Below are 10,758 nucleotides of genomic sequence, written 5' to 3' on the forward strand. Positions count from 1 at the left end.
ACACCTCATCACCCTATGCTACTTTTCCTCAATCAATCAATTAATAGTGTTTATTGAGTGCTCACTATGGTCAGAGCATTTCATCTATGCACCAGTGATTCTGGATCCAAGCCCACCCTCACAACATTTAAGTACACATATTTAATTAGTTCAGACTGTAAAATTATTGCGTGTAAATATCCTCTATTGTATTCTTCCAAGAGTACAATAGTACAGATCTCTACCCCAAGTAAGCACTAAATACACTGAATGATGAATTGATTGATAGAAAAAATGAATAACTTTGGTTCAGTCTGTGATTCCAGTGTATCAAGAATTAGTGTTTTTTATTTCAAGCCTTCCTTCCTTTCCGTAATTTTCTTCATGTAAAATAGATACGATAGTTTCAAGACATAAAATGACCTCTGCAGTTATTATGCAGTCTTTATGGAAATCATTTTGTACTATATTTATAAATCCATAGATCTATCAAAGGTACTGATTGAGCACTTGCCATGTTTAGAGCACTGTACTAAGTGCTAGGAAGAGTAAAATCAAAGCTGATAGATATGTTACCTGTCCACGAGGAGCTTATAGTCTTGAAGGGATTATCCTCATAATGACATTATTAAAAATAACTCAAAAGTTTAGTATTAAATTTCTGTACTGTCAACAGACAGGATTTCCTAGACTGTAAAAGAGAGAAGTGCATCTAATTCAGAATAGACATTGCATCTAACAGAACTGAAAGATATTAGAAGTCTGGTACACTTAATAGATGCTACTCCACTGCCCCTATCTCTCTTCTCCATCCTCCTATTATAACTTTTACTGTGTGGCTCAGTGGAAAGAGCACAGGCTTGGGAGTCAGAAGTCATGGGTTCAAATCCCAACTCTGCTACTTGTCACCTGGGTGACTTTGGTCAAGTCACTTAACTTCTCTGTGCCTCAGTTACCTCATCTGTAAAATGGGGATTAAGACTGTGAGCCCACGTGGGACAACCTTATTACCTTGTATCTACCCTAGCGCGTATAACAGTGCTTGGCACACAGTAAGCACTTAACAAATACCACATTTATTATTATTATTATCCACCCCGCTCCTCCAAACCCCTACACATTTAGAATAAAAAAAAAATGGATCTGCCAACAGCAAAGGCTAATTTTACTTTAATGAAGAAAATATCATGTTTGTGTACATCATAGCCAAAGAAATAGTGGTTGTATTATAGCCAAATAATTATCTATGTTTGCAAACTGACTTGGGCAGGGAATTTAACCGTTATATTGTTACAGTACACTGTCCCAAGTGCTTAGCAAGTGCTCAATAAATAAAACTGGCTGACTAAAATACCGAAGAAATGCATTGTTAGGGTTGAGTTGGACAGGTTTTGCTGTTCCCACACACTTCTGTATGACACTTTTCTTCCTGAAATAGACTTCATTTTATATTTAGGGCATAGGTTATTTATGATGTTCTTGTGTATTTCAGATGAGAGGCTGAAGGGTTGTCAGATTTTAAAGGACATTTGGAGAGAAAAAAACTATGATCACAATGTGTATATTTTATAACATGTTTAGGAAATTCAACATGATGGAATAAAACAGTTTTAAGAAAGAGAGGATAGATTAAGGACAGCTGAAGAGAAGTAAGAAATGTAGAAATTACTCTTATATTTCATTCTTGAAAGCATCTGTCTAGGCTATTTCCTTTATTATCGTTCAAGGTTAAAAGCATCATTTTATAAGCCAGCACTTAGTGTATTTCTTAATTTGCGGATTTTAATCTCACACATAGAAAGATTCATGAAAGCTGCATTTTCTGTTGAGAGATGAAAGGTTTTTGAAATGATCATTTGTCAAAAACAGCTATTGAATATTAAAGCTTGCATATTCCTTTAGTAAACCAGGTAGTGAACAATTCAGAAATATGAAGTACTCATGCATTTAACACATAATATAAAATTGCTTTTATAGGTGAAAATTCAGAAAGTTGTACATTTATATTTACAAAACTGTTGCATTACTAATAAAAGATGCAAACTAGTGTCTTATGTAGCGTAGTCCACCACATTTTTTATTCTAGTAAATGTGTACTAAAATGAGGTCATGAAAATTTGTAGATATACAGTGTATTGTTGCATAAGTAAAAATAAATTAATTAGTATTGAAAGATAGAAGGTCCTTTTTGAATTCTCAAGTTTAGTTTTTTGATATGGAAAATGTTTAATTTATAATATTATAACAATCTTCTTATAACATTCAATATAAACTTAAGATTTCTAACTGATATGTTGCTATATTAGTTTGTGTGAAAATATCAATCACATGACATTAATACAAATTTGAAAATTAACTAAATTAACTAGAATTTAAGCCATCTTCTTATAGGTGCTCAAGTAAATTAATTGTAATGTTTGAATTCTACATAATGATACGATTATTTCACGATGCATTGATAAGAAATTCATTTGAGACATTAGTTAAACACACAGCCTTATGAGTGGCTAAACTAAAAACCCACCTATTTATCTGTGCTTTACCAGGAGACAGCAGCAAAAGAACAGTATTCCACTACCATCTACTGGATTTAGTAGAAATTGAAGGGGAATATTGCTTTCAGAAAGTGCTAGTCAAAGGATAATAATGTTCATTTGTTTCTTCAGCATAAATTTATATTCTTTTTTCATTTTTGGGTGTTGGCATTTGAAGTTACTTATTACAGTTAAAATTGCTTTAATTTAATTTTCAGTTTCAGGAAGTTTAATAGATAGTGGACGAAAGCACGCCAAAATCCCAAATTTATGCAAATAATATAATTATTAAGAATTTTAATAAGAATCATTTCAAAGACATATATGATGAATTGTTCATAGATCATCACATTTTACTTCATGAGTAACCAGAAGGTATGGGGTAAGGAACTAGATGTCACACAAAGTCTCCTAACCCTTTCTAGGTGAAGTCAGTGAAGGAGAAAGGAGATCAAAATAAAATTGTTCAAACATTTTACATAGAGTTTAAAACAATGCCTTGCTGGGGACTCCCAGCAAATAAAAGAAATAAACTAAGCAGTTATCAAGGCACTTTATATGAGAAAGTACTGCAATATTTGATATTATAATAGAAAGACACGCATGTTAATATTAATATTGCTCTCAGTGTATGAGATGGCCAGAAGAAACCTGTCTTCGGCCATGTTATTGTCTTTAAAAAAAAATCACAACTAACCTCATATACGTTGCAAAACCAATTGAGGGACCTAAAGCAACTTTAAGAAAATTGCTTCCCTGGAGATATCTTACATTTCTCATATTTGGATAAATTTTTAGGAGTCTAAGATCATGACTATAAGTATCATCACAACTATGGTATTTACTAAGCTCCTTGAGAAGCGCTGTAGGAGACATCATCAGTGGTATTTATTGAGCACTTACCTGTGCAGAAAACTAAATTCAGTTCTTATCTTCAGTCCACTTCTGGGGGGGGGGCGCACTCATAAGCATTCATTCATTCAATCGTATTTATTGAGCGCTTACAGTGGGCTCAACTAGCAGGTGAGAAAAGACCCAGGGACCCTGAGGCACAGTGGAAGTGACACAAGTACAGAAATTGGGTTACTTGATCTTCTTCCTGGGTCAATGGGGAATGGGCAGAGCTAGAGTTGAGTCATCCATAGAGAAGCAGCATGGCCGAGTGGATAGAGCACAGGCCTGGAAATCAGAAGGACCTGGGTTATAATCCCAACTCCACCACTTGTCTGCTGTGCGACTTTGGGTAAATTACTTCACTATCCTAAGCCTCAGTTACCTGATTTGTAAAATGGGGATTAAGACTGTCCAATGTGGAACAGGGGCTGTGTCCAATCTCATTAGGTTGTATCTATCCCAGAACTTAGTACAGTGGCTAGCACATACTAAATACTTAGATACTATAAAAAGAAAGTGCACTATAGTTGACATTCATTGGCTGGTGTCCTGAGCATACTGCAAAACTCAGGGGTTGCATTTACCCCTTTGTTCCCCTCCATGAAGTTTAACCAGAAACAGAGAGAGAAGGATGGGGAGGAAAAAGAACCTTGGCTACTTGGCGGCAATGGGAAGCAACCCGTGGTCTTCAGAGCGCAGAACATGAGGAGAGTTCATGCTGCTGACCCTGGATGGACGCAAGGAACTGGGAGGAGTTGTAGAGAATCCCTGAAGTTCTGGAGTCCAGCAGCTAGGTTTCTGGAGGAGTGAGTTTTCCTACTGAGGGGGACAAAAGTTTGAGTTCCAGGTGCCTGCAGGGCAACTAAGAGTCCTGGAGGGGAAGAGTAAAGGAGCTAAGAAAATGTGGTTGAATGTGGATTTGTTTTGGTAGTTGCCTTATTAATAGTATACTGAATCGTGTAAATATCTCCGATCTTGGTCTTTTCTGCAGAAGGGGCTGGGGGAGAAGCTCTGGGTGCCAGGGAGACATGTGACCTGGGGAGCCACAAGTGGGAGTATTTAGAGGTCAAGGAAGGGGTGGTAGGCTAACTAGTCCCTGATGACCTCTGTGACTTTGGAGGAGCAGCATGTCTCAGTGGAAAGAACACGGGCTTTGGAGTCAGAAGTCATGGGTTCAAACCCCGACTCCACCATGTCTGCTATGTGACCTTGGGCAAGTCACTTAACTTCTCTGAGCCTCAGTTACCTAATCTGTAAAATGGGGATTAAGACTGTGAGCCCCACGTGGGACAACTTGATCACCTTGTAACCCCCCCAGCACTTAGAACAGTGCTCTGCACATAGTAAGCACTTAACAAATGCCATTTTTTTTGGAGAGGTGGCTGGATCATTGGTAGAGTAGTAAGAGCAGCAGAATACAGGGACTTGGGAGGCAGTGAGTTGGGTGCCCCAAAATCTGTGGCAAAAGAATGAGAAATATGGAGGGCTTTGAGGCCCAATGGGGGATGAACAAGGTACAGCCATTTTGGGGGGGATTATTTTCCAATTTAGGGCTGAAAACCCTTAGCAATATCTCCAGGTTTACCTAGAATGTTCAGCAACATGGGCATATGAGTAGAGGAAATGTACTGAGACCATTATTCTGGGCAAGGAGTTGGTGTCACAAGTGTATTGGTAGTAAAAGATGGAGCTTCACTGAGAAGGTGGGGCTGAAGATGTAAACTTTTGCATTTAAGCAAAAGAAGGCTGGCAGGGAACATAGCTGTAGTGGGTCAAGAGTATGGAGGTTGCAGTGTGTTTGAGGATTGACCATGAGAGATGGAGGGTATAGTCAGTAGGTGGCAGTCAGATTTGATGAGGTCAGAGAGGAGGCATTGTTTGAAGTCATTAAATCAAGAGTGTGTCTGTGCTGGTGTGTGGCTGAGGTGGAGTTTAGGAAGAGTTTCGTACAACTGAGAAGTAAAATGAAGCCATTGGCTGGAGGGTCAGAGAGATTATTCCCTAAATAATGGCTTTACCAAGGATTAAATTATGAAAAGAGAGCAAGATGGGGAATCAATCTATCAATCCAGTGCATTATTGAGTACATACTATGTGCAGTGCACTGTATTAAGAACTTGGAGAGCATAATATAACAGAGTTGGTAGACACATTCCCTGCTCACAAGGAGTTTACAGTCTAGAGGAGAAAAAAATTGATATAATTGATATGGATGTGTACATAAGTGTGGTGGGGCTGAGAGTGGGGTAAATAAAGGGTGCAAATACAAGAGCATAGGGAATAGAGGAAATGAGGGCTTAGTCAGGGATGTCCTCCTGGAGATGTGATTTTCTTAAGACTTTGAAGGTGGGAAGAGTGATGATCTGCCAGATATGAAGGTGGAAAAAAGTTCCAGGCAAGAGGCAGAACATGCATGAAGAGTCGGTGGTGAGATAGTGATTATGGTACAGTGATTATGTTGGTGTTAGAGGACTAGAGTGAGCATACTTGATTATAGAAGGAAATCAGTGAGGAAAGATAGGATGAGGTAAGGTTATTGACTTCTTTTAAAGGCAAGGATGGCAAGGAAAGTATTCAAACCATCAGGAAATGTGGAGGTGGGATTCGGGGTGAAGGTGGATGTCAGTCACTAGTAGCTGTAGAGATGGCTGATATGAGATTCAAATGAAGGAAAGAGATAAAGTAGGGTGCAGACGCAATATTGGGGAACAAGAAGCAGAACAACATTCTCCCTTTCCCCATGAGATGGAAAGAGTGGGAAAAGATTCGTTCATTCATTCAATCAATCGTATTTATTGAGCATTTACTGTGTGCAGAGCACTGTACTAAGCATTTGGGAAGTACAAGTTGGCCACATATAGAGATGGTCCCTACCCAACAGCAGGCTCACAGTCTAGAAGGGGGAGACAGACAACAAAACAAAACATATTAACAAAATAAAATAAATAGAATAGTAAATATTTACAGTAAAATAAATAGAGTAATAAATACGTACAAACATATATAAGGTGCTGTGGGGAGGGGAAGGAGGTAGGCTGGGGGGGGGATGGGGAGGGGGAGGAGGGAGAGAGAAAGGAAGGGGCTCAGTCTGGGAAGACCTCCTGGAGGAGGTGAGCTCTCAGAATGAGCTCTCATTCATTCAATCATTTATTGAGTGCTCACTGTGTGTACAGCACTGTACTAAGTGCTTGGAAGAGTACATTACAACAATAAACAATCACACTCCCTGCCCACAATGAACTTACAGTCTAGAGGGGTGGACACAGATATTGATACAAATAAATAAAATAAAATTACAGATATGTACTAAGTGCTTTGGGGATGGGAGAGAGGAAGAGCAAAGGGAGCAAGTCAGGGCAATGCAGAAGGGAGTGGGAGATGGAGAAAATTGGGGCTTAGTCTGTGAAGGCCTCTTGGAAGAGATGGGCCTTCAGTAAGGCTTTGAAGGAGGGGAGAGTAATTGTCTGTCAGATCTGAGGGAGGGTGCTACCAGGCCAGAGAAAGGATAGGAGTCAGCGGCAAGGCAGTCAAGATTGAGGTACGGTGAGAAGGTTGTCAGCAGAGGAGTGAAGTGCGGAGGTTGAACTGTAGAAGGAGAGAAGAGAGGTGAGGTAGGAGGGGGCAAGGTGGTAGAGGGTTTAAAAGCCAATGGTGAGGAGTTTTTGATTGATGTGGAAGTGGTTTGACAACCACTGGAGTTTTTTGAGGAGCAGGGTGATGGAGTGGGGTGACCTGTCCAGAATGTTCTTTGTAGAAAAATGAAGATGGGGAGGCACCCTTGAAAGAGCAGCAGACTAATGGGTGTCATTATATGAGAGCCAGGAACAGGTCAAGGGTAAAGGGAAATCTGCCTATAGCGGAGTCATAAGCTGCACACTAGCTTGCTGCTCAATGAATACACAAAACATGGTACCAAGAATGAACCAAAGAGAGGCTGTACTTTATTAGAAATAAAACGACTAAAATTGCTTTGTAAAGAACATTGTACTATGATATTTGTATGAAAGATCAAGTGACGAAATCTAAAAGAGAATTTTTAAGAAGATTGCAATATTGCAATACTTCTCAGTAAAGTAGTAGAAGTCGATTCATAGTTCAATAGCTTTAATGGATCCAAGCTTGTAATTTAGTAACCCAGAATTACAGGGCTACCATTTACCAAAGACATAAAATGATAGGAAGATTCAAATTAGCTAGTTGAGAGGCCGAAGATTAAACTTTTAAAACTTAACAGAGCTGAAGAATTTAACTCTAAGCTGTAATTTTGAAATTCAAGCATATTCCTTCAGTGAAGCGCAAATAGTGATTGAAGTAAGAAATTAGAGTATGAAGAAATGATTACTTGATATGAATGAACAATTAAATTATGTGAACCAACTGAAGCTAATTTATTGAATAGGCAGTTGACATTAAACAGAAAAAAAGTCTTCAAATAGAAGTGATTTCAGCACTTTTGTTTGAATGCGAGATAATCATATCTTTTTGTACAGAAGGTCATTCTTTAAAGACACTAGTCACATATTTCTGAGACACACCTACATAATTACAGAGGCTATTATTCTAAACATGAATTTGTGGCTATAAAGTGTTTCTGTGTTCCAGGGAAATCACTGATTACTTCAGACACACTATCTAGGATATGTGATCAATATTATGGTAAAAGGTTTGAAATCCCCAAGACTACTATCCATGTATATATGTATCCTGTATATATGTTTGTACATATTTATTACTCTATTTATTTATTTATTTTACTTGTACATATCTATTCATTTTATTTTGTTAGTATGTTTGGTTTTGTTCTCTGTGTCCCCTTTTAGACTGTGAGCCCACTGTTGGGTAGGGACTGTCTCTATATGTTGCCAATTTGTACTTCCCAAGTGCTTAGTACAGTGCTCTGCACATAGTAAGCGCTCAATAAATACGATTGATTGATTGATGTAAATTAATTGCACTAGCAAATTATGATAGCATGCAACGTGAAAGATATTTGCTGAGGATACACATCAAGATAAGACTCTAAAAGTTCCTTGAAAGGAGGGATCATGGGGCCTTTTTCATGACTGACTTCTCTCCAACATTTAGTCTAAAGTTCTGCTGCTTCCTGTCGGTTTCAGTAAATAATAAAGATTAAGGGAAAGAAATGACATTAAGATTAAGACCCACCCGGTCCTCTCTTTCCAAACAGCCAAACGCTGGTCCAGGCACTTGTCAGATGGCAGCTTAATTCCTGCATGAGCCTCCTCTCTGATCTCTATACCTCCAGCTGCTTCCCTAACCTCCCTATTCAGTTCTGACTGTAATTCTAAAGTGATATCCAGCACAATCTACCCTCTCCTGAAACACCTCAAATGATTTCAGATTCCTTTCCATAACAGCAGAAACTCTGGCCCTTTTGTTTTAAGACACTCAATTCGGTCATTCCCTCCATTCACTTTAGTTTGAACATTACCAAGATATTACCAATATTTCTATACTGAGGGTTTTTTTGTAATCACTAGGAAAAAGGAAGTGAATAAAGAATGATGCCAACCTAGGGGATTATAGGGCAAACTAATGAACCAGATGGAATAAAAATCACATGGAATGAATGGCATCTACCTGAGAATTTTGAAGGAACTGGACTATGAATTGGAACTGTGTCCAAGATAGATTGTTGAGCAATCAAATAGACTGTGATATTACTAAATCAATCAATCGTATTTATTGAGTGCTTACTGTGTGCAGAGCACTGTACTAAGTGCTTGGGAAGTACAAGTCGGCAACACATAGAGACAGTCCCTACCCAACAGCGGGCTCACAGTCTAGAAGAATTACTAAATTACTAAGAAATTTAGTAAAGTTAGTAAATTCTTAGTAATTACTAAGAATTACTAAAATATAACAAAAAGAGTTTGGCATTTATAGCTTTAATCTCTCTTAATGATAATAGCAATGATAATATTATTTATTAAGTGCTTACTATGTGCCAAGTCCTGTACTAAGCACTCAAGTAGGCACAAAATATTTAGGTTGGACACAGTCCCTAACTCACATGGGACTCCAAGTTTGAATGGCAGGGAAAACAGGAAATTTAATCCCCATTTTGCAGATGAAGAAACTGAGGCAAAGAGAAGTTAAGTGGCTTGCCCAAGGTCAAGCAATAGACTAGTGGTAAAGTTAGGCTTGTAACCAAGCCTATGTTTTTTTCCTATAAGTTATGTTGGGAGAAGGAGGAGAAAATGAGGAGGTTGGAGAAATGAGGGATTAGTAATAATAATAATAATAATGATGGCATTTATTAAGTGCTTACTATGTGCAAAGCACTGTTCTAAGCACTGGTAAGGTTACAAAGTGATCAGGTTGTCCCACGTGGTGCTCACAGTCTTCATCCCAATTTTACAGATGAGGGAACTGAGGCACAGAGAAGTTAAGTGACTTGCCCAAAGTCACACAGCTGACAATTGGCAGAGTCGGGATTTGAACCCATGACCTCTGACTCCAAAGCCCGGGCTCTTTCCACTGAGCCACGCTCAGTGGAAAGAGAAGGCCTCCTGGAAGAAATGTTATTTTGAAAGGTTTTGGGGAGAATGGTGATCTGCTGAATATGAAAGGGGAAATGGGTGGGCAGAAGGATAGAAAAGATTGTGATATAGAGAATAGTTTGGCATTAGAGGAAAAGAATGTAAAGACTGCATTGTAGTAGGTGATCAGAAAGGTACATCAGGGAAAAAAAAAGAGGTAGTTGAGTGCCTTAAAGCCTATAGTAATTAGATTTGGGGGGCGATTTTTTTTGTTATTTTTGATGCATTGGTAGATGAACAACCCCTGAAAGTTTTTTGAGGAGTGGGGAAATATGCACTAATTTTTTTTCTGAAAACTTATCCAGGCAGTAAAGTTAAGCATGGGCTGGAGTGGGGAAAGAGGAGGGAGTTCTCCAAGGATGCTAATGCAGTAGTAGTCAAGGTGAAATACGGTAAGTTCTTGGATCAGCATAGCAGCATTTTGGTTGGAATGGAAAGGGTGAATTTTAAAGCTGTTGCGAAGGAAATTTCGGTACTACCAGTTACCTAAGGTTTATGAGATTATGGAAAGGTTAATTGTTTTCTATAAGGCTGCAAATGACACGTTTAAGCGTCTGCAATATTGTAGAAGAATTATGGCAAACTTAAATCTTTAAATGCTATCATATTTCTTCATTAGCATGAATTTCTTCAGCATGGCCTAATGAATGCAGCACAGGCCTGGGAATCAGAAGGACCTGGGTTCTAATTCCAACTCTGCCACTTGTCTGATGTGTGACCTCGGACAAGTCAGTAACTTCTCTGTGCCTCATTTACGTCATCTTTAAATGGGGATTAATTAATACTGG

This window comes from Tachyglossus aculeatus, chromosome 2, assembly GCF_015852505.1.
Source record: "Tachyglossus aculeatus isolate mTacAcu1 chromosome 2, mTacAcu1.pri, whole genome shotgun sequence".
Lineage (NCBI taxonomy): Eukaryota > Metazoa > Chordata > Mammalia > Monotremata > Tachyglossidae > Tachyglossus > Tachyglossus aculeatus.